Raw genomic sequence first — 25,024 nt, forward strand, 5'->3', positions numbered from 1 at the left:
CAAGTCTGGAAGTCAGAAAAGAAAAGAGAAGCAGTTATTCGAAGAGAAAGTGAAGAAACTTACTACCATTGATTGCTTCTTTAGGAAATCCATACAAACGGACAGTGGAGAGTCTACCAGTTGCAATACATCAGGTATTCAACCAGATACGAGTGTCTCTGTGGAAGCATTTTCCAACACTGACGAAGTTAATCAAGAAATTGAAGATTCTTCACATCAGCAACTCGTTCTTGGTCTTTCTGAACCTCATCCAGAGCTAACTGATGATCCTGCTGAATGGCCTGATACAATTTCTGATGCGCTGAGATGCCAGGCAATTAAAAGGGGTCCCAAACAAGTGAGATTGGATAATTTCCCGCTCACAGACTTTTCTGATGGTTCAAAGAGACGCTTCGCCAGTACTCATTACCACAGGTTGATGGGTACTGGAATAAAGGTTTTACGAGACTGGCTTGTTTACTCCGCAGTTGGAGATTGCATATATTGTTTCTGTTGCCGGTTGTTTGACAATGAAGCAAAATCCGTGTTCTCAAGTCCTGGTGGTTTTAGAGACTGGAAACATGTCAGTGGTAAGGGATCTTTACACTCCCATGAAGTATCCAGCCATCATTTTACTAATTATGCAAAATGGAAAGAGCTTGAAGCAAGATTAACATCGGAAAGAGTCATTGACAAAGATTTGCGTAGGCAAATCCATTTGGAAGAACAACGTTGGCGTGAAGTTTTGTTGAGAATACTGAAGGTGATTCGTTGGTTGGCAAAAAACAATCTCCCATCAGAGGATCATCAGATACTGTATTCACAGAACACAATGGGATTTTTCTCCAGTTACTCGAACTGATCTCTGAATTTGATTTGGTTCTGAAAGAACACTTGCAGCGTGCTAAAGAAGGCACAAATGTGCATTATTTGAGCAAAGATATGCAAAACAACTTTTTAAAGTTGATTGGAGATGCAGTAATTAACATAATAATGGAGAAAGTAAAGCGAGCAAAATTTTTCAGCACAATTGTAGACTGCACACCAGACATGTCTAAGCAAGAACAGTTGTCCCTTGTGCTGCGATATGTTGACATTGATGAAATTAGCAAAACAGTGGAGGTCAAAGAAAGTTTCTTGGAGTTTCTGCATGTCACAGACACAACTGGAAGAGGCCTAGCAACAGTTGTGTTAGAAAGATTGACGAAACAGCATCAGTTGTGTGTCACGGATATTCGTGGCCAGTGCTATGATAATGGAGCTAATATGAGGGGACAATACAAAGGAGTGCAGGTCATTGTTTTGGAGAAAAACCCTCTTGCATTTTTTGTTCCATGTTCTCCACATAATTGGAATCTTGTAGTGGTACATGCTGCAGAGAGTTCCAGCCACTCAAAACAGTTTTACGATCTTCTGAGTCGCATTTATTCATTCTTTTCTGGAGCAACTAAGAAGTGGGAAGTGGCCTCTGAGCATTTGTCCCAATTAACACTAAAGGCTCTATCTCAGACACGATGGTGTGCTCGGCTTGAATCTGTGAAAGCCGTTTTGTTTCAGTTTCCTCAGCTTGTTGAAGCTTTAGAAGTCTTTGTACATGCCACTAAATATTCCAGTGACACATACAGCGAAGCAAAGAATCTATTGGATTCACTATGCACGTACCCTTTTGTTGTATCATTATGTGTTTGGTATGACATTTTGCTGCAGGTTAACCGAATCAGCCTGGCTGTACAGACGAAGACTTTGGACCTTTCCAACATAATTCCACTGGTTGAGGCCACAACTACTGCCTTTACAGATTATTTGACACTGGGGTTCAAACAAGCAGAAAGTAGAGCTGCAGATATATGCAAGAAGCTTGATATACCCACCGAGTACCCAGCAAAGAAAATTCGGAAAAAAACTCGGCAATGCAATGATAAAGATTGCCAAGAGCCAGCATGCCAGCAAGCAAGTGGAATATTATATTTAAGTCCAAGAGCAGAGTTTGAAGAAACATTCTTCAAGCCTTTACTTCAAACTGTGCTTGAGGAAATCGAAACAAGATTCATTTTCTTAAAACACTTCACTGACAAGTTTGGATTTCTTAATGACATCAAGAAAGCAGCAACTGACTTGCCGACATTACAACAACAGTGTTACAACTTTGCTGATCCAGCAATTGATGGAGAGATTATGTTGGAGGAACTGAAGACACTTGGTAGGATGCTGCCTGATCATCTCAATCCACAGGAAGTATTGAAATATTTGTTTTCTAACTCACTGAACCTGGCATTCCCAAATCTGGTGTTGGCAGTGAAGCTACTGCTAACCGTGCCCGTTTCAGTTGCGTCAGCTGAAAGAAGCTTCAGCAAACTGAAGCTTATTAAAAACTTCCTTAGGTCCCAGATGTCTCAAGACAGGTTAAATGCATTGGCCATTCTCTCAATTGAGTCACAAGAAGCAGAATGTGTTGATTTTAATCAAGTTATACATTGTTTTGCTGCTGAAAAAAACAGGAGAAAAGTTTTTTAGCGATTTTCAAATCAAATCTACGGTTTGTCGCGCTATTGCACTAATGTTTTTATGTTCTTATTTTTATGGCTCTTAGGCTGCATTTTTGCACATTGCACTTATTGGGGTCAATCGTCAGTATTACAAACCCAACCTGGAGGGAATTCAAAACACAAATACTGATGTGATGCTGCAACCCATTTTGTATTTCCTTCAGTTTTTGAACTTTTACAAATGTTCTACATTCATGTTTTCCAAAGTTTACTTTAAAAAGTTTATTAAAAAATGTTCATATTCAATGTGTGCAGTTTTTTTTTTTGCAGGGAGTTCAGCTAAGAATAAAATTGTGACTGGGAACTAAGGGAGGGGGAAGGTAACAAGTATTGGCACATAAGGGGTTGACTTACATAAATCCCTTCTGATATTGTAGAATTTATTGTATATATCACTCACGTAATGTAAGAAGTAAAACTTTTTTCATTGTACTATACCTATTTTTCTCCATCATATCTGTGCATCGTGAATCAAGGTATGTATTAAAGGGGCCCACTGAGACCTTTTCGCCCGGGGCCCACAAAAACCTGGAGCCGGCCCTGCACAACGATATCGCTAACGGCACCGGATGTGCGTCACGAACACCGTGACCCCGACCATATATCGTTAGCGATATCGTTGTGTGTAAGGTACCCTTAAGAGCCACTCACTTATTACCAAGATTTTTTTCTTGTTAAACGTGTGTCTTATAGTACAAAAATACATTTCATTTTAAAGTAATTTCCCTTGCTCATTAAATTATACACGTCTCATATGTATTTTTGTACAATTTTTTTATAAAATATATAATTTCTGATGTGAAAAAATGATTTACAACAACTGATATTTAATTATTCCTTCTTTTTCAAATGTATGAATATATCGTAGTTTTAGCTATTTTTAAGCTGTTAGTTAATACAGGGCATAATTGTGGCAACAATATGAGGGATACAGGATGAAAATCAATCCAAGTACACTGGAACCTTGGTTAACGAGAAAAATCCGTTCTGTGAGTGTGCTTGTTAACCAAGTTACTCGTTCAGCAAAGCAAGATTTCCCATAGGAAATCATTGCAATGCAGACAATTCCTTCCACAACTTGTTAAATGTCCCATCCTGGTCCCCTATTGTGTCATTCCACACACACACAAACACACACAAGCATGCACGCACACTCACATATTATGCTCACCTTACCTTCCGTTCCATCGCCGGTCTCCTGGGACTTGCTGTTCGCTAGTACGGGCTGTGTATCGGGTAACCATGACGACGAGGGAGGAACTGCCTCACCCAGAGCGCTGACGTCAAAGGCAGGAGTTGCTTGCCTCTGATTGGCAAGCGTGTTGCCTTTGAGTAGCATCTGACAGCGGAACTTCCTGCCTCGTCGCGCTGCCTGCCGATACACATCCTGGAGCGGCAAACTACAGGACCCAGGAGGCCGGCGATGGAACGAAAGGTACACATATTATGCTCATCTTACCTTCCGTTCCATCGCCGGCCTCTTGGGTCCTGTAGTTCGCCGCAAGGATTCCTCTCTCATCGCGATGCACCGGCGAACTACAAGAACCATGAGGCCGGCGATGGAACGGAAGGTAAGGTGAGCATAATACTGTATGTGTGTGCGTGTTTGTTTGTGCGTGCTTGTGTGTGTTTGTGTGGACTGCAAGAGCGGGTTAGAGCGTGGTGGATATACGGAACCGGAAGTGTGTGTGGTGAGAATTTTGCTCGTACAGCAAAGATTTCTCGTAAACAGAGTTACAAATTTACAGAAAGCTTTGCTCGTTCAGCGAAATTCTCGTTAACTGGGTTACTCGTTAAGCGAGGTTCCACTGTATGTAACAAGATGTATACGTCATGTTGATGATACTGATGATCTTTTTCTCTTTCTGTTCTTTGTCTTTTTGTTGTGAATTATTCAATAAAGAAAGATTATACAATAACATATATAATTTCTACCCATGTGAATTGTTTTTAATGCTAAACAAAATATGATTTTCCAGTAATTTAGGTTTCAAAATGTAGGTATGACTATGGCTTCTTCCCTGTATGAATTCTCTGGTGTATCATAACATCCGATATCTGGTTAAAATATTTCCCACATTCTGAACAGTAAAAAAACCTCTTCCCTGTTTGACTGCTGTGGTGTCTAATAAGTTGAAATAGCTTTAAAAAACTTTTTCCACATTCTAAACATGAAAAAGTCTTCTCCCTTGTGTGACTTCTCTGGTGTTTCACAAAATATGATTTATCTGCAAAACATTTACCACATGCTGAACATGAAAAAGGCTTCTCCCCTGTGTGAATTTTCTGATGTGTAACAAGATGAGATTTCTTGACAAAACCCTTTCCACATTCTGAACAGCAAAAAGGTTTCTCCCCTGTGTGAGTTTTCTGATGTGTAAGAAGAATTGATTTACATGCAAAACATTTCCCACATTCTGAACATGAAAAAGGCTTCTCCCCTGTGTGAATTTTCTGATGTGTAACAAGATGAGATTTCTTGACAAAACACTTTCCACATTCTGAACATGAAAAAGGTTTCTCCCCTGTGTGAGTTTTCTGATGTGTAAGAAGAAATGATTTACGTGCAAAACATTTCCCACATTCTGAACATGAAAATGGCTTCTCCCCTGCGTGAGTTTTCTGATGTGTAACAAGATTTGATTTCTGTACAAAACACTTTCCACATTCTTTACAAGAAAAAGGCTTCTCCCCTGTGTGACGTCTCTGGTGTTCAACCATATTAGATTTCTTTATAAAACATTTCCCACATTCTGAACATGAAAAAGGCTTCTCGCCTGTGTGAATTTTCTGATGTGTAACAAGATGAGATTTCTGTACAAAACACTTTCCACATTCTGAACATGAAAAAGGTTTATCCCCTGTGTGATTTCTCTGATGTGTAAGAAGAACTGATTTATGTACAAAACATTTCCCACATTCTGAACATGAAAAAGGCTTCTCCCCTGTGTGAGTTTTCTGGTGTCTAAGAAAAGATGATTTATGTAGAAAACATTTCCCACATTCTGAACATGAGAAAGGCTTATCCCCTGTGTGATTTCTCTGATGTGTAAGAAGAAATGATTTATGTGCAAAACATTTCCCACATTCTGAACATGAAAAAGACTTCTCCCCTGTGTGAGTTCTCTGGTGTCTAATTAGGATATCTTTCCGTACAAAACATTTCCCACATTCCGAACATGAAAAAGACTTCTCCCCTGTGTGAGTTTTCTGGTGACTAAGAAGGTGTCTTTTCTGTACAAAACATTTCCCACATTCTGAACATGAATATGACTTCTCCTTAGTATGAATTCTATCATGCCTAACAAGATCTGTTTTCCTGGTAAAATATTTCCCATGCTTGGAACCAGAAAATCTATTCTCCATTGTGTGAATTTTTTGATGTTGAACAAAAAATGTTTTGCGGGGAAAACTATTTCCATATTCTGAATGTGACATTAGCTTGTCTGCTGTAAAAGCAGTTCGATTTTTAAAGCTTGTTTTGTGACTGTTATTTTTCTTAGTAGTCTGTAATGATTCGGAAGATAAGACCTGTCTGATAGGATCTGATGATAGATCTTTGCTGTGAAGGGATGATGGGATATCTGGAGTCGTGACATTTACTTCAATTGTATCCTGTGTCATTTGAAGGTCATCTGATTTAAAAATTGAAGATGTGAGTTGTCTCTCTGTTTTCCTGGTACAGTCATCTGCCAATAATAAAACCAATTATTATTTTTTTAACAAAATATCTTTTAAATATTTTTGAACATTTCTACTTAAAATGTCTATAGAAATGGCACGTTAAAAAGCAAAATTGAATCATTCAGTAAGGCAATTACAGTTCAATCGAATAGAAAACATAGCATGAACCAATACAGCGTGGTGTACTACTGTTTGTTCAATCTGCCTCCCATATATTGGAATAAGAAGCCACAAAAAAATATTATGTAGGTGAAAATTATACCAATTCCTCATCTCTGAATGGAAAATTAGAGGGTTTCGCATTATAAGTAGCTCATAAATGCATAAAAAGCAACATGGCTCCTATAAACTAATCCAGCAAAATCTGGTCTCCCCAATTCAAATCTCTCTCACTTCTGAGCCTTGTAGTGTGCCTAAAACAGATCAACCCTAAAGGGGGCTTTACACGCTGCGACATCGCTAATGCGGAGTCGTTGGGGTCACGGAATTTGTGACGCACATCCGGCCGCATTAGCGATGCCGTTGCGTGTGACACCGATAAGTGATTTTGCATCGTTGCAAAAACGTGCAAAATCGCTAATCGGCGACATGGGGGTCCATTCTTAAAAATCGTTACTGCAGCAGTAACGAAGTTGGTCCTCGTTCCTGCGGCAGCACACATCGCTGCGTGTGACGCCGCAGGAACGAGGAAGCTCCCCTTACCTGCCTCCCGGCTGCTATGCAGAAGGAAGGAGGTGGGCGGGATGTTACGTCCCGCTCAGCTCCGCCCTCCGCTGCTATTGGGCGGCGGTTCAGTGACGCTTCAGTGACGTCGCTGTGACGCCGCACGGACCGCCCCCTTAGAAAGGAGGCGGTTCGCCGGTCACAGCGACGTCGCCGGACAGGTAAGTATGTGTGACGGCTCTGGGCGATGTTGTGTGGCACGGGCAGCGATTTGCCCGTGTCGCGCAACAGATGGGGGCGGGTACCCACACTAGCGATATCGGGACCGATATCGCAGTGTGTAAAGTAGCCTTTAGACGTACCACACGTCCTGGTTAGGAAGGAGTTTCCGACCTTGGACGTATGACATATGTGATGTTCTGCAGTAGTTGGACTGCCCCAAAGAAATTTGCCGTGACGTGGCAGGGTAGCTCAAGAAATTGCAATTTTTTGCCAAAAATCTCAAATTTTAATAATAAGTACAGTTTGGAATTTTTAGTGCAGTAGTGCACATTTAGTGCTGGCTATCTTGTTTTTTCTTTCTAGTAGTTGAGCACTGCAGAACATTACAGGTGCCATTAGAACACTGTCAGGTGATGTGCCATAAAGAGACTAAGTGAAAATGTTAATAAAAGTAAAAACATTAATAAAAAAAATCTGAAAATAAACAACAGAAAAGTGAAAAAAATCCAATAAATAATTGTATTTGTGTGAAAAAAAAAAGTACACATATTTAATATCGCAGCGTCCGTAACGACCCGATCTATAAAACTGTCACACTAGTTAACCCCTTGAGTGAACACTAAAAAAAGTAGCAAAAACTATGTCTTTACAACATACAGCTGACAAAAAAAGTGGACTAAAATGCCATCAAAAAAGTCATATATACATAAAAATTTGACAACTGAAAACGTCATTTTGTCCAGCAAAAAAAACAAGTCACCACATAGCTCCGTCAGCCAAAAAATAAAAAAACTTATAGCTCTCAGAATATACTAATGAAAAAAATTGTTTTTTTTCCTATAAAATAGTTTGTATGGAGTTAAAGCGGCAAAACATAAGAAAATCTATATAATTGTGGTATTGCTACAATCTCGTACCGACCTGAAGAATAAAGATTTCTTATTATTTTTAATGTTTGGTGAACATTGTAAATAAAAAACAAAAAACTATTCTTAAGGTGCTGTTTCTTTTAGATTCTGCCTTACAAAAAGTGGAATAGAAAGCGATCAACAAATGTATATATTATTATATTATACTCATTTCGCAAAAAACAAGCCCTCTGATGACTGTCGGCAGAAAAATAAAAAAAACCTATAGTCTTCAAAATTCAGTGATGCAAAAAACCCTTTATTTTGTAAAAATGCGTTTTTAGTGTGATAGTCGCCAAACCTAAAAAACACAATATATATCTGGTATCGCTGTAATCGTACTGACTGGAGGAATGAAGCCGCCTTATCACTTATACCGCAAGGTGAATGGCATAAAAAATAAAGACAGGTAGATAAAGCCAATTCTTCAACAGCTATTGATTTGTTCATTCTGCCTCTAATAGATCGAAATACGGAGCAGCTCATATTTATCCTGGGGTCTATGCTGAGAGCTTACTCCATGATTACGCGTTAGGGTATATACCCACATTGAGGAATAACAGCGTTTTGGAAGCTGTGTGTTTTTGCTGGGATCAAAACGCTGTATTGTACTGTACAAACGCAGTGGATTGAATTTATAGAAATCCCATGCCCACTGTACCTTTTTTCTTTGCAGCGTAAACTGACAGTGTGGCGCAGCTTGCTGAGCTGCAGCATGCCGATTTATGCTTGCGCAGATGCAAGTGTTCACCGCAGGGAAAACAGAGTTCCACAGCACCCCAAACCCTGATTGAGTGCACAGGCAACTGCGGTCTCCTGCAGAAGAAGACACACTACATCCAGGATCGTGGACACATACCCTAAATCTCCAAGTTTAGGGAAGGGGGAGGGAGAGAGAGGGACGGATAGAGGGAGAGAGAGAGAGAGAGATGGGTTTAATTGTGTAGTTAGTTACTGGTGTTCTCTTGTATTGTATTTGTGTATTATTTAGTACGTTTTCGATATTGTTTACATATGTTAATATTATATTGTGTATTAAGCGTAGTCTTGTTAGTGAATAAACTTATTATATTTAATTATTACAACAAAGTGTCTGACATCTGCACTTTTGTAGGGTACACCAGGTAGCTAGGGAAAAGCAGTAATTGTAAGAGAAAATATACCCTTGGAAATACATACAGTATATCTGTGGTGTGGGAATAGATCCTTTATGCAGGAAGACGGGAATATGTTATTGTATTTTCCTGCCTTTTCCCCCTTCCACAAAGGCAAGCTAGCCTTTTATATATTAGCCAGGATTATTTCCCCTTTTACATCCATTATGTCCTGTGACCCTTGTGAAAAAGGAAAGCTTTGGTGTTAAAATATTTTTGTGGTCAAAAAGTCTAGGTTCCAAAATGGGGTCACTTGTGGGGGAGCTCCACTGTTTAGGCACATCAGGGGCTTTCAAGATGTGATATGGTGTCCGCTATCTATTCCAGACAATTTTGCGCTCTAAAATTCAACTGGTGCATACTCATGAGAAATTGCAGAATAAATTGTATGGTCCATTTTCTCTTGTTAATAATAATAAAAGCTATCTGGTAGAAATAACAAAACATTTTTCTTTATTTTCACGGCTCAATGTATAAAATTCTGTGAACCACCCGGGGATTCAAGGTGCTCACCAACCATCTAGATAAATTATTTGGTCTAGTTTCCAAAATGAGGTCACTTATGCAGGAGCAACACTGTGTAGGCAAATCGGGGGCTTTCTAAACGCGACATGACATCCACTAACAATTGCAGCTATTTTAGCATTCAAAAAGTGAAATGGCACGCCTTCCCTTCCAAGCCCTGCCATGCGCCCAAACAGTTGATTTCTACCACACATATGAGGTATCAGCATGCTCGGAAGAAATTAAATAAACTGTAAGGTGCATTTTATCCTGTTACCTTTGTTAAAAAAAAAACAAAAAGCTAGTTGCCAAGTAATAGCGAGATGCTCAGGCACATGCTCGGCTCCCACTCCCTGCATGTTGGCGTTCTTTACAGAGTCAGCCCACATGCAGAGATTATGGGGAGATAAGGTATGCACACCAGTGACTATGTAAGGGGGATACATGAAATAGCAGAAACTGCTGTGTGAATACTGACTTGAAAAATCCAATAGCTATATGCAAGAGTGAAAATGTGAAAAATGGAATCTGCATTACTGCCATGAACATGTGAATCAAGAGAAATTTAGCTACTGAATTGATCAATGCAATAGAGCCCCAACACTACGCCAAAGTATTTCTCTACGTTGGGGTCCCTAGCTTGTGTGTGTGTCCTCTCATGCAGTTAAAAAACTTACCGTGTATGGGAAGCTGAGACCCAGGCTATTTATGCGTATGATATGGATTGGCAATAGGTGTGGTTGGGGAGGGTTCACAAACGAAAAAATACTAACAAATAGAATGGTGTTCCAAACGTTATTCCTAAGTCCAAACTGGGTGCAAAAACCTAAAAAAACATCACTATGGGGAGATAAGGTATGCACACCAGTGGCTATGTAAGGGGGATACATGAAATAGCAGAAACCGCTGTGTGAATACTGACTTGAAAAATCCAATAGCTATATGCAAGAGTGAAAATGTGAAAAATGGAATCTGCATTACTGCCATGAACATGTGAATCAAGAGAAATTTAGCTACAGGCAGTAATGCAGATTCCATGACACCACCCCTGACGTAGGCATCCGCCGAAACGGACGTTCGTCGGGTGGGGGTGCCATCCGGTGTGACCTGTGATACCTTCCCTGGTAAGTTGTTCACAACTCCTTTTATAATAATTCACACTACCATTGGGGTTTAACAGTGGTATTGTATCACATGGGAGCTTCTGATCATGGTATACTCTTGGAGTTCTAACTGGCATATTAGGTTCATAGTAACCAATGTGATATGGAGATCAGCCTATTGAGTACTCCTGGAGTGTATAACTATCACATTAGGTTCTGAGTAACCACTGTGATACGGATTGGGGGTTGTTTACTATCCTTTCCTTTTCCCAACAATCCACATTGGTCCCACCGGATTGTGCACCTCTGTTGTATGCTTGTCACTGTGCCTTATTTAATTGCTCACAATAAATATTTATCAATTGTACTGGAAGTCTGATCGCTTCTTTTTCCTGTGTGTGTCATACGCATAAATAGCCTGGGTCTCAGCTTCCCATACACGGTAAGTTTTTTAACTGCATGAGAGGACACACACACAAGCTAGGGACCCCAACGTAGAGAAATACTTTGGCGTAGTGTTGGGGCTCTATTGCATTGATCAATTCAGTAGCTAAATTTCTCTTGATTCACATGTTCATGGCAGTAATGCAGATTCCATTTTTCACATTTTCACTCTTGCATATAGCTATTGGATTTTTCAAGTCAGTATTCACACAGCAGTTTCTGCTATTTCATGTATCCCCCTTACATAGTCACTGGTGTGCATACCTTATCTCCCCATAGTGATGTTTTTTTAGGTTTTTGCACCCAGTTTAGACTTAGAATGGTGTTCCAAACGTTATTCCTATTTTTCACATGCAGAGATTGGCTGCCTGACACTGTAATGCCACAGCCATGTTGGTTGTGGCATTACAGTGATTGGCTGGCCACGCAACGTCATCAGGTCTATATAAGACCTGTCAGCGCTGTGCTCATCCCTCTGATCCACAGTCAGCTAGTGTAGGGAGAGGTGCTACTGAGCTAGGGACAGATTTAGTTTGTGTCTTAGGTAGTGTAGGTACTAGGTAGGGTACACAATCCATCTCAACAAACAGTCCTTTTCAGGACTAATCCAGCTGTATACAGGCAGTGTATATAGGCAGGCAGGGTATATACTGTGACACAGTGCGGTGCGTATAGCATAGGAGGCTTCATTCCAGTCACGTCTGGGGCTGGTGTAGCCTGTTACACATTATCCATCTCTAAAAAAAAAACAGTCCTTTTCAGGATTAATCCAGCTGTATACAGGCAGTGTACAGTCCCTGGCAGAAGTTCTGTTGCTTATCCATGTTATGTAAATAAAAGCTTATAACCTGACTTTAAATTCATCCATTGGTTTTATAAATTACTCTTTTAAAAGCTGAAACCCTCCCAAATTTGGTTTATGTTATGAAAAAAAGGTCCTGCAAAGCTGAATATTGATCATTTAATGAACACAGAAAGGTCAGATTTTGGCAAGAAAAAAGTTTTGTCGCCCACAGAAAGTAATGTGAAATTCAAACAAATAATTAACTTCTAATACAAAGATATGTTGCATAACGTTGGTGAATGAAGTTGTGGTGTTATTAGAGCCAAATTTCACATTACTTTCTGTGGGTGGTTATGGTGGTCTCCTAAAAAGAGCCACTCATTGGCTAGGTCATTCCCGGAGGGATATCTGGCTGTTTTCTGTCTCGAGACTCCTAACAGAGGCTCCACGGACCGTTTTTGATTTGCTAAACAGATGTACACTGAAAAAATGGCAGAAGGTGGAATTCTCTGATGAATCTTCAGTTGAATTAAACCACAGCCGCCATAAATATTGCAGGAGACCTACTGGAGCCCATATGGATCCAGAAAACATAAGTTTGTTGGTGGAAAGATCATGGTCTGGGGTTACATTTACTATGAGGATGTGCGAAACATTTGCAAGCTGGAAGGCAATATCAATAGCCTAAAATATCAAGAAGTTTTAGCTACCTCTTACATTCCCAATCATAAAAGGGGTCAAATTCTGCAGCAGGATGGTGCTCCATCTCACACATCCATCTCTACAACAAAGTTCCCCCTGGCAAAGAAGATCAAGGTGCTCAAGGACTGGCCAGCCCAGTCACCAGACATAGACATCATTGAGCATGTTTGGGGTAGGATGAAAGAGGAAGCTTGGAAGACAAAACCAAAGAATCTAGATAAACTCTGGGAAGCATGTAAGACTGCATTCTTTGATATTCCTGATGACTTCATCAATAAATTGTATGAATCATTGTTGAACCACATGGATGTAGTCCTTCAAGCTCATGGAAGTCACACAAAATATTAAATTTGGCTCTAATAGCACCACAACTTCATTCACCAATGTTGTGCAACATATCTTTGTATTAGAAGTTCATTATTTGTTTGAATTTCACATTACTTTCTGTGGGCGACAAAACTTTTTTCTTGCCAAAATCTGACCTGTGTACATTAAATGATCAATATTTCAGCTTTGCAGCAACTTTATTTTCATAACTTAAACCAAATTTGGGAGGGTTTCAGCTTTCAAAAGAGTAATTTATAAAACCAATGGCTGAATTTAAAATCAGGTGATAAGCTTTTATTTACATAACATGGATAAGCACAGAACTTCTGTCAGGGACTGTACACTGCCTGTATACAGCTGGATTAATCTTGAAAAGGACTGGTTTTTTTTTTTAGAGATGGATAATATGTGTAACAGGCTACACCAGCCCCAGATGTGACTGGAATGGAGCCTCCTGTGCTATACGCCCTGCACTCTGTCACATTATATACCCTGCCTGCCTATATACACTGCTTGTATACAGCTGGATTAGTCCTGAAAAGGACTGTTTGTTGAGATAGATTGTGTACCCCACCTAGTACCTACACTACCTAAGACACAAACTAAATCTGTCCCTAGCTCAGCAGCACTTAAGATTTCACTGTGTTGAGAGCCTTTCCTGGCTGCCGGCAGTGTTTTCTCTGGCTGGTCTCCCCGAGATCAGTGATTGTTTTGTCTTATTGGTCTACTAGGCATTGCTTCCACCTACCCAGAATCCTACTCCACACTGATGAGGGGCAATACCCCGAAACAGCTGTCTGTGGATGGATACCTGGCCTTGGTATTTCCCTTCTCATATCTTTAAACTCATCAAGAGCTGGATATTGACTAGTTTGTTTTTGTTTTGTTCTTTTTACACACGCCCCACGCCCCCTACACAATGTCCCACATATAGGTTCTTTGGGGGTCACATGTGGGGGGTTTCCCCTGTTTAGGCATATCAGGGGCTCTTCAAACGCAACATGGTGTTCGCTAACGATTGCAGACAATTTTGAAAATTAAAATGGCGCTTTTTTCCTTCCGAGCCCTGCCGTGCACCTAAACAGTGGTTCCTTCCCCCACATGTGATGTATCAGAATACTCAGGAGAAATTGCCCAACACATTTTGAGGTCCATTTTATCCTGTTGCCCTTGTGAAAATGAAAAAAGAAAGAACATTTTTGTGGTAAAAAATTTTTTTTTCATTTTCACGGCGCAATATTATAAAATTCACTGAATCACCAGGGGGTTCAAAGTGCTCAGTACACAATAACATAGGTTCCTTGAGGGTGACCTAGTTTTCAAATTGGGGTCACTTGTCGGAGGTTTCCACTGTTAAGGCACCTAAGGGGGTCTCCAAATGCGACATGACGTCCGCTAATGATTACAGTTGATTTTGCTTTCAAAAATTCAAATGGCGCCACTTCTCTCCTGAGTCTCGCCGTGCGCCCAAACAATTGATTTCCACCACATATGGGACATCAGTGTACTCAGGAGAGATTGCACAATAACTTTTATGGTCCATTTTTTCCTGATATTCTTGTGAAAAAAAAATCTACTTGGTTGAATTAAGTTTTGTGGTAAAAAAAAATATATATTTTCACGGCTCAACGTTATAAACTTCTGTTAAGCTCCCAGGGTCAAAGTGTTCACCAAACATCTAGATAAATTCCATGAGGGTTCTAGTTTCCAAAATGGGATCACTTGTGGGGGAGCTCCACTGTTTAGGCACCTCAAGGGGTCTCCAAACACGACATGGCGTCCACTAATTTTGTTTTCAAAAATTCAAATGGCGCTTCTTCCCTTCCGGGCCCTGCCGTGCCCCCAAACAATTGATTTTTACCACATATGAGGTATTGGCGTACTCAGGACAAATTGCACAATAAATTTTATGGTGCATTTTTTCCTGTTACCCTTGTGAAAATGCAAAATTTTATGGTTAAAGTAACATATTTGTGTAAATAAGTAACATTTTCATTTTTTCATTCCACATTGCTTTGGTTCCTGTGAAGCACCTAAAGAGTTAATATACTTCTTGGATGTGGTTTTGAGCAACTTAAGGGGTGTAGTTTTTAGAATAGTGTCACTTTTGGGTATTTTCTGTCACCTAGGCCTCTCAAAGTCACTTCAAATGTGATAAGGTTGATAAAAAAAATGGTTATTTAAATTTAGTTGGAAAAATTAGAAATTGCTGATGAACTTTGAACCCTTCTAACTTCCTAATAAAATAAAATTGTGTTTCGAAAATTGTGCTCGTGTAAAGTAGACATGTGGGAAATGTTATTTAGTTACTAGTTTGTGTGACAGATCTGTGGGATTTATAGGCATAAACTTTCAAAGTTTGAAAATTGCAAAATGTCTAATATTTTTGCCAAATTTTCAAAATGTTTACAAATAAACACAAGAAAATATCGGCCTAAATTTACCACTAACATGAAGTACAATATGTCATGAAACAACAATGTCAGAATCGCCACGATCCGTTGAAGTATTCCAGAGTTATATCCTGTCAAAATGACACTGGTCAGAATTGCAAAAAATGTCCAGGTCATTAGGGTGTTTTAGTGGCCGAGGGAGAAGGGGCTAAGCTTATTCCATAAATTTAATTTATTCCAAAGCACATACTTAAAATGTAAATGAGATAAATGAAAAAGAACTCTGATCAAAATTAGAGAACACTTTTAGATACCTGCAAGTTACTGCTGTTAATCTGACACCTGACGCTAATTTCCTTAATAATCTGACAAACCCTATGTAACTGGAAGCCTAACTTTCCATTTTGCACTGTCTATGCAAAAATGGTGTGCCGTTTTAAAATGACTGAAACCCTCCGGCAGCAGATTGTCCAGATGAAATCCAAAGCGGTGACCCTATTAGCTATAGCAAGAGAAGTTGGTCATTCCAGCTCTGTGTTTTCGGGAATATTGCATCTTTACAACATCACAAACTCTTTCAAGTCCCCCAAGAAAGCTAGTCACCCTCAAGAGACAAATGCAAGAGAGAACACGATAATGCGGAGGAACTTCATGGGTACTCGTTTCAACACTCAGCTGGAATTGTTCGCCAGTTCAGTACTGAACAGGGTAAGGATCAGTCTCGTCATACAGTGTCACGAGGTTTAAGAGCATTTGGACTGAAATCCCACTCTGCAGTGACCAAACCTCTCATTAGTAGAAAGAATCAAAAGGCTAGACTCACCTTTGGTGAGGAGCATGTTGTGTGGACAGAGGAGAGGTGGTCCACAGGTCACTTAAGTGATGAAAACAAGTTTAATTTATTTGGGTCTAACAGAAAACATGTTCATCGACAAACTGGGGAAAGACTGAACCCAAAGTGTGTTAAAAAGTCAATGAAATGTGGTGGAGGAAGTGTCATGGTTTAGGGAATGTTTTCTACAACAGGGGTTGGACCTTTCATACAGCTATATGGCAGAGTGAATGTGTAGCGCTGGCATCCTTGCGCTCCCTGCTCTCCTCCTCCCACATGTGTGCTACTCACCACCACGGCCAGCTCTCACATGTGTCCCAGTATCTCTTTCTCCCTCCACGTGTGCGCCCCCTGCTTCCTTCTCTTGGGAGTGTCCCTGGGGCGCGCGCGTGCGATGCTGCCTACTGCTGAGAAGTACTGGATACGTACTGCTCTCTCCACTAGGCGAGGTGCCTGATCAACTTGTTTAGTTAGTGTTTGCCCTAGCCAGCTAGCTGACAAGTCCCCTTGCTCACTGTGCTTTGTTACAGTGGTGTACTATGCCCCAGTCTGTCTGACCCTGTCGTGCCTCCAGCCTCAGCTACCCCGGTGGCCTTGCTATACCAGAGACTGTTGCTTAGTGGTCCAAGTTGTTTTCAGATGAAAGTAAATTTTGCACTTAATTTGGAAAGCAAGGTCCCAGAGTCTGGAGGAAGAGTGGAGAGGCCCCAATCCAAGCTGATTGAGGTCTAGTGTGAAGTTTCCACAATCAGTGGTGGTTTGGGAAGCCATGTCATCTGCTGGCGTATGTCTACTGTGTTTTATGAAGACCAAAGTCAACGCAGCTGTCTACCAAAAAATCTTAGAGCACTTCATACTTCCCTCTGCTGACAAGCTTTATGGAGATGAAAATGTCATTTTCCAGCAGTACTTGGCACCTGTCCACACTGCCAAAAGTACCTATACCTGGTTTAATAAACACAGTATCACTGTGCTTGATTGGCCAGAAAACTTGCCTTACCTAAACCCCATAGAGAATCTATGGGGTATTGTCAAGAGAAAGATGAGAGACACCAGGCCCAACAATCAAAACAAGCTGAATATGTAACCCAAAAAAAACAGGGATGGGGAGAAAGTTCATCTTTAGTTCTGCAGACCCACAGGTGCGCAGACGTGGCTGGCTACCACAAGTCAAATAGAAAAAAGGAAAGGTCCAGCACCAAAAGTTTCCATAAAAAATTCTGTCTTCTTTATTGAGAAATCACATACTTGATAAAATCAAATATGTCTCATGATGTGGACCTAATAAGGCCCCTGCCTTACGCGTTTTGGAAAAGACTCCTTACTCATAGGCATACACAGATAAATAAACATAAATCCTTATATAAAACCAACCTAGTACAAAACACACATGAATGTGATAATCAATTAACAACTTTCCAAACATTAACCCTTTTGGAAAAACACCCAACTACCTAATTCTATAAAGTCACACTATTTTTCCACCTAAAAAGCAGATTAAATACATATTTTCTTAAGAATGAGACAGATCACATAATATGCAACCATAAACATTTCTTCTGCCTGCATACCATCTGTTGAATTGGTTACTCTGATCATTGGTTTTCTGAGATAATGACATTTGGGTTTTCATTGGCTGTAAGCCATAATCAGCAACATTAACAGAAATAAACACTCGAAATAGATCCCTCTGTGTGTAATGACTCTATATAATATAATATATGTTTCCCTTTTTGTATTGAATTACTAAAATAAATTAACTTTTTGAGGATATTCTAATTTATTGAGAAGCACTTGTATGTCCCCATCATGGCCACATCCTGGTATATACAGCTCTGGCAAAATTAAGAGACCGCTTCCAAATTGACAGTTTTTCTGATTTTTCTCTTTATAGGTATATTTTTGAGTAAAATGTTAATTGTTCTTTTATTCTATAAAACTACTGACAACATGTCTCCGAATTTCCAAGCAATACATTTTGTATTTATTCTCTGAAAATGAAAAATGGTCAAAATAACAAAAAAATGCATTGCTTTCAGAGCTCAAATAATGCAAAGAAAACAAGTTCATAATCATTTAGCAATAACAATACTAGATTTGATTCACCCTGATCAGACGGGGTTTATGCCAGGGAAGAGCACCTCCATTAATGTCAGAAGAGTTCAGTCGGTGGTCCAATCAAGTACCTTGGTGACAGATAATATGTGGGCCTTGGCCTCGCTGGACGCGGCCAAGGCATTTGATTCTGTGGAGTGGAGTTTCCTGCGGGCCTACCTTCAAAAGTTTGAATTTGGTCCTAAATTTTGTGATTGGATCCAGATGCTGTACCATGCTCCCCGAGCTAAGGTGGTGGTCAATGGTATTCTATCAAACTCCTTCTGTTTGGGAAGAGGAACCCGGCAGGGGTGCCCCTTGTCCCCGGCTCTTTTTGCTTTGGCCATCGAAACCCTGGCGATCAAGATTCGATCAGACAGACTGATTCAGGGCATACGCATAGCAGATCGGGTAGATACCATAGGACTGTATGCGGATGACATGATCATATTCATGGAGGATGTGGAGCGGTCTCTGCCTAGGGGGGTTGACATTGACGAATTCAGTACATTTTCAGGACTTTACATAAATTGGGATAAATCTTATTTGATGCCCCTGTCCCTCAGCCCGGTGTCCGACTTGGAGGCATTGTCACCGTTGCCGCTGGTTTCTAGTTTTAAGTACTTGGGGATTATTATAAATCGAGATAGCCGACAGGACCTACAGTCTAACATTTACCCTCTATTGACAGTAGCCAAAACTAAGTTCACGCTATGGAGTAAGCTGCCCCTATCGGTCCCGGGACGTGTCAATTTGGTGAAAATGATTTTACTTCCCAAACTCAATTACTTCCTCCAGCATAGTGCGGTTCCAATTCCTAAATACTTTTTCTCTTCCCTGAACTCGTTATTGTCTGGGTTCATTTGGGGCACCACACGACCTAAACTGAAACTGACCACACTACATAGATCTAAGCGACAGGGGGACTGGCTCTGCCGGACTTCTACTTATACTACCTGTCGGGCCAGCTGAGGGCGCTGTCCTCGTGGATGCCAGGATCCGACCTTCCGAACTCAGAGAGCCACCTTGCACATGCTGCTGGAACAGGGTGCTTACTTGGGTTTCTGGAACTGGATGGAACTGGCCCGTCTAGGATGCTGCCACTACTCAGGTTGGCACGACGGGTTTGGAGACAAGCTAAAAGGGTGGTGCGTTTCTTGGGTATTATTGCCGAGATGGCCTTATGGCAGAACACGTATTTCCCTATGCTATTAGAACACCCGTCCTCCGTCTTCTGGAGCTCACATGGCGCTCTCACTCTGAGTAACATTTATGAACAAAATATCCTGTTGTCCTTTGATCAAATCCACCCCTGATTTAACGTGGTTAGATGTCACTTCTTTAGATATCTGCAGCTTAGATCAGCAATCCAACATCATATGCAGAATAGGACGGGAGCTACCCTTATATCCTCTTTTCGCTTAAATAGTAAATAGGCTAGAAAAGAGAAGCGCTGATAGGGTTTTACTAGATTAAACACACGGTTAGCAAATGGTAAATGCACTCACCGATTGAGGTTGTGAGAGGTCACAACCACCACAGATAGCATGAGATAATGGCAGCTGCTGCGGCCCCACATGTTTCAGACTTCAAAGTGGAGAGGGAGAAGGGGTTAAACCCGCGCAATCCGCCAATAATCCAGAAGGAGATGTTGATAAATTAAACAATCTTTTATTCCATGGGTCTACGCGTTTCAAGGTCTAAGACCTCTTCTTCAGGACCAGTAAATCAACACTGCATGTACAGAGAGATGAACCCTTTTATACATATGGTATCCACAAAGTACTGCCTCCCGGCACTTTGAAAAAAGTCAGAAAGAAAAAAAAAAAAGACCTCTGCATGCATGATGCAGCACTTTCTGCAGACATAACAATACTCTGTTAAATGTTCATAGACTGGTCATCATAATAGTTTACATGAAAAATAAACAATAATTGGATGAAAAATCAAGAAAAAAGAAATAAGAAATGAGAGGAATAGTATAAAAAAATGTCAATTTTCGGGACAAGAACTCCAAAGTAGCAGTCCCTAATTATAAGGTAAAATCCGACTTTTAGTGGTGAACGCCACCAGTGATTTTTATATCTGTGTACCCATAAATATGTAACACAGGTAAATTATATTGACATCTAGGTGAAAGAAGAAAAAAATATATATATATAAATATATGTATGGCAAAACATATTTTATAGAAAAAACTATAAAAAGTAATAGATAATAAATAATGAAAAAATAAAATGCTGTGATATGTTGAATAAAAATTGTAAAGGAATTTTTTGCCCAGGAATAAAAATATAAATATAAAATTGTAAAAAAGTGATGTGAATCTTTATTATTTGTATTGTGGGTTAAAAAGCTTTTAAAATAGTCACTCCGGGGGGCGTGGCCTGGCCATGGAGGGATAGAGACGTGCTCTGGATCAGCTCCTCTGCCGGCGCGGGGACACATTAAATCAGAGACCCGATACAGGATTCCCAAAGAGCCGAATGGGCAACCGGAGGAAGAGAGAAGACTCCCAGCCCACCTCACACCGGACAAATACCTTAGAGCAGAGTATCCGGAGATACATGGTGAGGACAGCGCCAGAGGGACCCGCTCCTAATATGACCGACACCGCCATAAACACCAGAAGCAGCCGCGAGTCCTGCAGGGAGATGGCGGCGGCTGCAGAGATGGAGGAAGCAGAGCGAGCGGCACGGGCAGCGGAGGCAGCAGAGAATGTGGAGGTAACTCGGGGAGCAGCGAGCGCAGACAGACCCAGGGACAGGGAGGCATGAGCAGAGCCTGCACTGGAAGCTCAAAATGGCGCTGAGACGCCAGAGGACAGTGACCGGAAAGGCAGCAAGGGAAGGAGCCAAGCAATGCCTGAAGGGAGGCGGATGGAGAGCGCAGAAGAAAACACGGTTAATGAGGAGAGCAGAGCAGAGAATGGGGAAGATATTCGAGCCCAGACAAATGCATTATGGCAGCCCAGCATACCAACAGCTACCACCCCAGCCCCTAATATGCCCCCAAACACTGACATGCCACAAATCAACAGTCAAGAAGGGGCGCATGTGGGCCAGGATACCAGCAAGCTATGGCAGATCATTGGGGAACTGAGTTCATATATCAAAAACATCCCCACAAAAAAGGACATGGAGCAGTATGTATCCAGACTGGAGAACTCATATAAGGCTGAGCTTTCTGGACTTAAAGATGATGTACAACAGTTAGGAGAGAGAGTCACAACAGTGGAATCCACGGTTCAGGCACTGTCAGCAAAGGCAACAGAGCAGGAGGCTGGATATGCATCCCATACTATACAACTTCAGTATTTGGCAGAAATGCTAGACGATGCTGAAAACACAAACCGGCGTAATAATATTAGAGTACGCGGCATCCCCGAGTCGGTCGAACATACAGCCTTGAATGAGACCCTATGCCACATTTTTAATGACATATTACAGGTGCCGATGGACTCTCCTCTGGAACTAGACAGGGCTCATAGAGCGCTGGGTCCTAAAGCAATAGACCCAGAATTCCCCAGAGACGTGATATGTAAAGTGCAGAAGTATAAAATGAAAGATAATATTATGTCTAAAGCACGGAAACTTGAAGTTATCTCCTATAAAGGGCAAAAGATACAAATTCTTCCATACCTGTCCAGATGGACTCTTCAGAAGAGAAAGGCCCTGAGACCCCTATTGGATCTACTGCGCCAGTGGAACATACAGTACACCTGGGGTTTCCCATTCCGCCTAAGAGTCCAAAGGGCGGGAAGGATGCACGTCCTTAGCCACCCAGGAGGTATCCCTGCGTTTGCTGCAGCCCTCCAAATCCCATCAGTGATGATACGGGACTGGCCATTCCTGCCTCCGGGGGCTCCCGGGGGGGAACCACCTGCGGCAGTTCCTCAGAGGAGGCGAAGAGAGGCACCTATGGACCTCGGATGAATGCAGAGTCCTACCTTCAGAAGAAAAAAGGGGGACATTTAGTTTTCATGGGGATGGGGAGGGACACCGTATATGGCAAACAAACCAGTTCCCATAGAGGATGTTGGGGGAAGGGTTCATTATCCTTGTTAAAGTTAAATTGAAAACAAAAAAAAAAGGTTATGTTGGGATAAGGGAACAATAGCAGGACATGGTAAAGAATTCATTGTTGGATATACAGAGCGATATTTAGAGGTATGGTAATACTTGTTGGAGTGGGTCTCGATTCATTTAAGTCCTTGAGTTAATACAGTTGGGAACAGTTATGTACTAGATAGATGATGCAGAACTGCGCCGGCGGGGAGCGACTCTCCCTGGAAAGAACACCGCACTCTAGGGGGCACTATACCGTGCTAGACAAGGTATAGTTAGATATAGCCTCCCCCAATAAAGTAGGCAGTTTGAGACACCAGGACCCTGTTGCTGGTGTTATACTCCTTATCACTTTTCTATACTCGTGTTTTTTCTCTCTTCTTTTTCTTTTCTTTCCCTTTCCTTCTCTACTTATAGACTCCCCTTTTCTCATTTCCCTTTTGTATATCTCTTACACATCCTCTTGACATACTCTGTCATCAACGGTTCTTACTACCCTTTTGTGTCCGTCCTGTGTTTGTCTAATAGTCGGAAGCTAAAAACATGACAGAACTGATATTTGGATCCTTAAACACAAGAGGTTTCAATACGCCACAAAAACGGGCTCAAATACTAGCCGAAATGCACAAGCAGAAAGTCCATATATTACTCCTTCAAGAAACACATTTTAAAGTGGGACATATACCAAACTTGAGAGACCGAAACTATGTAACATGGTTCCACAGCGCCAATGCTGAATCTCGGTCGAGGGGAGTGTCACTGGCTATACACAAAAATCTGCCACATTCGGTTATTGATACGAAACAGGATGCTGAAGGCAGGTACATTATAGTTAAAATGCGGATATCTGATAAAGTGTACACAGTGGCAGGATGGTATGCCCCGAACACAGGGCAGACACGTGCATGCAGGGCCTTTTTACAGGTCCTATTGGAGTTTGCAGAGGGAATAATGATCTTGGGGGGTGATTTTAATATGTCTTTGAATCCCTTGATAGATACCTCGGCTGGAAGGAGCAGTATTCCTATGAGGCAACTGACATCCCTAAAGCGAGACATACATCAGATGCATCTCAATGACGTGTGGCGCAGCATGCACCCTACGGGTAGGGACTACACCTATTATTCCGCCCCTCATGACTCGTATAGCCGCATAGATTTATTTTTAGTGAGCCAGTGTGTCTTGGCCTGGAGGCCAGACCCCTCGATTGGAAGCATCATTTGGTCTGATCACGCCCCCATCTTTTTGGCTTTTTCTCCCCCAGATGTTCGGAGGCGTGAGTGGACATGGAGACTCAATGATAACCTGCTTAAAGACACAATCTACATGAATGATATCAGGGAATCAGCGGGGATCTTCATGTCCTCTCACGAAACAGACCCCACCTCGATGCCCCTGCAATGGGAGGCATTCAAGTGCGTGATAAGAGGGGTGCTGATAAAGCATGGGGCACGCATCAAAAAAATAAAGAATAGTCGAATAAAAGAATTATTAGACAGGATCCATGGGTTGGAAATGGCACACAAGGAAAAACGGTTGAAGGAAACAGTGGTTGAACTCACAAAATGCAGGGAGGAACTTAGATCTATGCTGAATGAAAGATTTCTCCGATACCGTAACCATTATAGGCGTTTTCTTTACCAGCATTCGAATAAATGTGGTAGATCCTTGTCGAATCTTCTGCATCCCCGTAATCTTACAACATTTATACCCAGTCTGCGGAGGCGGGGGGGAGGGGTAACGAGCGACCCGACAGAGATCTTGGAAGACCTGAGGGGCTTTTACTCGGAACTGTATAACATCCGAGGGAGGTTCTCTGACATGTCGCCACAGAGGTTGACTGAGCGCATCGAGAGATATATGGCGGACACTGCCTTGCCAACTTTGAAAAATGAGGAAGTACGACAACTGGACAACCAGTTCTCGGAGGAGGAAGTGGGGGAGGCAATTAAGAATACCCCAAATGGAAAGAGTCCGGGCCCAGACGGATTTTCCCCTACCTTTTATAAAACATTTCGAGAATTGCTTACCCCATTTCTAACTAAGGTCTTCAATGCAATTTCAGAGGAGACTCCCTTTGCGGCTCAGTCACTGGAGGCTCATGTCACGGTCCTTCCGAAACCCGGCAAGGACCCCACTATAGTATCTAACTACAGACCAATATCTCTACTTAATATAGATATAAAGCTATTCTCCAAGATCCTGGCGAACAGGCTGGCTCCCCTTCTCCCCTCCATCATTGACTCAGACCAAGTAGGATTTATACAGGGGAGGGAAGCGCGAGATAATGTAAACAAGACTTTGCTGCTTATAGCCCACGCCAAAAAGACGAATCAGCCCCTGGGTATATTATCAGTAGACGCAGAAAAAGCGTTTGACCGGGTACATTGGGACTTCCTGAGGGCGGCATTAAAACAAATAGGGACGGGCCCTGGTTTCTTGAACAAAGTACTGGCCCTCTATACATGTCCTTCGGCTAGGATAAAGGCAAATGGCTCTTTGTCACAGCCGATTCAAATTAGAAATGGAACAAGGCAGGGATGCCCTCTTTCCCCGTTACTATATGTAATCATAATGGAACACCTTGCTAACGCGATCAGGAGAAGTCCCAGTGTACA

At 41.5% G+C, this 25,024-nt stretch overlaps 1 pseudogene; it reads right to left on the minus strand.

The window, feature by feature from the left end:
* Positions 1-4,026: 4,026 nt before the first annotated feature.
* Positions 4,027-25,024, minus strand: part of LOC142312231 (uncharacterized) — a 39,836-nt pseudogene continuing 18,838 nt past the window's right edge.

The sequence above is a fragment of the Anomaloglossus baeobatrachus genome, chromosome 5, assembly GCF_048569485.1.
Source record: "Anomaloglossus baeobatrachus isolate aAnoBae1 chromosome 5, aAnoBae1.hap1, whole genome shotgun sequence".
Taxonomy (NCBI): domain Eukaryota; kingdom Metazoa; phylum Chordata; class Amphibia; order Anura; family Aromobatidae; genus Anomaloglossus; species Anomaloglossus baeobatrachus.